General features: G+C 41.2%; 1 non-coding gene across 1 annotated transcript; it reads right to left on the reverse strand.

Moving 5' to 3' along the window:
• Nucleotides 1-1,954: 1,954 nt before the first annotated feature.
• On the reverse strand, nucleotides 1,955-2,023 carry trnae-uuc (transfer RNA glutamic acid (anticodon UUC)). Its single transcript has one exon. It is a non-coding gene; the product is annotated as a tRNA-Glu (tRNA).
• Nucleotides 2,024-3,679: the final 1,656 nt, after the last annotated feature.

Consider the following 3,679-nt stretch of genomic DNA (forward strand, 5'->3'; position numbering starts at 1 on the left):
AAAAGAAAGATAGACAACCCTATGCTGCCTGTGGGTTACAATGACTGTGGTGTGGTGATGTTTTTATTTTGTGACACTCACAACCGTAAGCTATTTTACCTTGTAAATAATGATGGTGTTGTGCTGGGTTTATTTTCCTGTAATAATGAATAAAAAGTAGCTAAAGTTAAAACGTTGTCAGCTATACTCCGGTCATTTACTTGAACTGGCTAGCCAGCTAACTAGCTCGCTAACAAGCTAGCAAGGAACTAAAACATTGTTTAGAAAGTTGGTTTTAGTTGCCTGGCTTGCTAGATTGACATTTACTAAATAGATTGGGTTTGTTGGTGTTCAAATAGAGCAAGTATGCTATTTGGAGCACTGGGCTGCTGGTGTCATGCAAAGGATGTCGTTTTGTGTTTATACTTTTTCATAATGACAATGACAAGTTTGATGTCGGACGACAATAGAATGTTCATGATGTCACTGCGACAATGTCGATAGACCAACTGTAAAACAGCCTTTACACTCGTGGGAATTGGCATGTATGGATAGGACTACATTTAAATGTTTCTTACAGAAGAAATATGGAAAGTGTATGTATAAACTGGTAGCAATTGAAAGGGAACGTTCCTCTTTAAGTAATACCTGGGATAGAATAAAGTAATCCTTTTAACCCCCCCCCCCCCCCCCAAAAAAAAAACTATTGTAAAGTGGTTGTTCCACTAGATATCATAAGGTGAATGCACCAATTTGTAAGTCGCTCTGGATAAGAGCGTCTGATAAATGACGTAAATGTAAATGTACATGTAAAATGTAAATGGAAGAGTTTGGAGATTATGGGAAAATTATTAGACTAAAGGTGAGGACACAACAGTCCACCTGACACCAGACTGAATCCAAACATTACGCTGTTGATTTAATATACATTTTACATTTCCTGTACTTTTCGCTGCATTTGTTGACAACGAAATCTGAAAATACTCTGGATACATTCAGTAACATGATAAGAATATTCTTGGAAAATTTGGGGTAGGTGCAGCATGACCCAGTAGAGGTCTAACTGGTGTTTCAATGCACTTTTAAGACAAAAAAAGAATCTTATAGTTTAAGACTCTTCTTTTAATAGGTCTCCTAGCTGTGCCGTTGAGGAACTTGAGCACACTTGCAATTGTGTTGTTTGGAACACAGCCCTGCATCCCTGCCTTTACACAATTACTGTTGTTGTTTACATAATCCAAATACAGTCCATTCTAAATAGCAATCTGGGTCAGCTGGGCATCATTTTAAAGCTCGTTCTGACTAGATAAATTACAGTCAAGAGTGCATTCAGATGCGTGGTCCTCGGCATACTTTTTTCACAACAAACATAAACACATTCTGTTCAGGAAAACCCAGTGTATAACGCCATGTCATCTTGTAACTGTACATCAAACATAGGATCATAAATGTTGACACTGTATATTTCATGAGATTTTATGATATGTATTTTGGCTTGCTTTTATGACATCAAAGCGGTATTTATTCCAATCCTCAACATCTCATCTTTCAAAATACATCGTAATTTACAGCATTTCCCTCGCTCAGACAACAAGAAATGAGCAAAAGTTGCCCAATTAGCAGGAGGGATGGGGGCAACTTGTTGTTAAGCGTGGTGCTGTCAATCAAAACCCATATAGAGCTGTGAAGCAGAGACCTTGAGTTACTGTATAACCACTGTGTTCCAATTTATGTGCTTATCAGCTTCCAAATCTGCCATTTTTAAACCCGTATACGGTATGAGTGTAAAGGGCTTCCAACTGTCCGCTATGCTATTATCATCATTATGTATTAACCCTGTCTGTCAAAGAAGTAAGCAACAAATAACTTCACATCAGCATTTCATCAATGTTACATTTACATCATTTAGCAGAGGCTCTTATCTAGAGCGACTTACAGTAGTAATTTCATACATTTTCTTTTTTTCCCCCGTACTGGTACCCCATGGGATTCGAACCCACAACCCTGGCGTTGAAAACACCATGCTCTACCAACTGAGCCACACGGGACTAATGTTCTATAGGAGATGGACAGATGACGAGTGAGAGATGTATAGCGATGCCAAGATGGAGAGATGGAGAAATAGTGAGATGAAGAGATGGAATGGAGTGCAGGATGGAGAGATGGAGGGATGGAGAGATGTGGAGGTGGAGAAATGGAAAGAGAGGGGGTTGAATGACATTGATATCAGAGAAAAAGGATAGGGAGGAGTACAGATAGAGAGAGAGAGTGTAAAAGTGAAGGAGAAAAAGAGAGATGGATACGGTATAGCGTGAAGAGTTCCGGCTGTTTCCTCCTCCCTCACCCTGACATAGCTTCGAACCAACACTACTGACTGATTGATTGATTGAGTGAGAGACAGAGGAGGAGGATAGGAGAGAAGGAGAGGGAGGAGGGGGGCTTACAGTGATCCATCTTCCAGTCCCTGACACTTGATCAATACTCACTGAACCATGCAGAAGCATGTGTCTCTCTTTCGGTCTGTCTCTCTTTCTTCACCTCCCTTTTTCGCTCTTTCTCTCTCTCTCCCCTCACACACACACACACACACACACACACACACACACACACACACCACACACACACACACACACACACACACACACACACACACACACACACACACACACACACCACACCACACACACACACACACACCACACACACACACACACTCTCCCTCTGTCATTATATTTTGTGGCTGTCATAATTCACATCACAGTCACACATATTTCTGGTGTATCCTCTGGCCAATGTTCATAAAATATCAAACTGGAAAGTAGAACACTTCAAAGGAACAGGAAGGAACATCATGACACAATGCACACAATGTACCACAGCATGCTCTCAGCTAGCTAATCAACCAGGGGTGGATTATCCAACCAGGTCACCCGTGATACAAGTCAGTATTCGATGTCCTTGCATGTGTGAGGACGTTGGGAGATGACGTGGAAACCGACCACTAGGGGCAACAGTGAGCGCTGTTACCTTCAATTAGCATCTGCCTCTTGTGCCTGTTCGCATGTTCGAATCCAGTGATAGAAAGTTATTATTATAATTTTTTTGCCTATCACAAACCTTAACTCTTACCTTAACCATTCAAAGTTAATGGCTAACCTTAACCCTAACCTTACAAATTTGGAGTTAATGCCTAAACACTTTGAAATTTGACGGTTCGAACAACTTTGAAATTTGATGCTTGAGAAACATGGATGAAAGTGTAATTCTGACGTGAGACTGTGAGAGCTTGTTAGAAGTATCAATGTACAACAGCACTCTGTCAGCTAGCTAACCAACAAGGGGGGGAGTATCAGATGTGGTCATCTGATGAACATGTTTATCGGTTGTCTGGTCTGGAGATTCTCCTTGAGAATCAAAACACTCACTGTTATATGACCTGTACTGAGGAAGCCCAAGGTCATAGGAGGAATGTGTGTGTGTTTGCGTGTGTGGGAGGGAGTCTGTGTTTGTGTGTGTGTGTGTGTAAGAGAGAGACAGGGTGAGAGACAGAGAGAGGGAAAGAGAGAAAAAGAGTGAGGAGAGGGAGAAAGAGGGAAAGAGAAAGATTTTTAAAAAATAGTGAGAGAAAAGGAGAGCGAGGGAGGGAGGGAGGAAAGAGAGCGAGGCAAAGAGAGATTGAGAGAGAGTGAAGAACAAAGAT

This window comes from Salmo salar, chromosome 14 (genome assembly GCF_965601325.2).
Source record: "Salmo salar chromosome 14, fSalSal1, whole genome shotgun sequence".
Taxonomy (NCBI): Eukaryota; Metazoa; Chordata; class Actinopteri; order Salmoniformes; family Salmonidae; genus Salmo; species Salmo salar.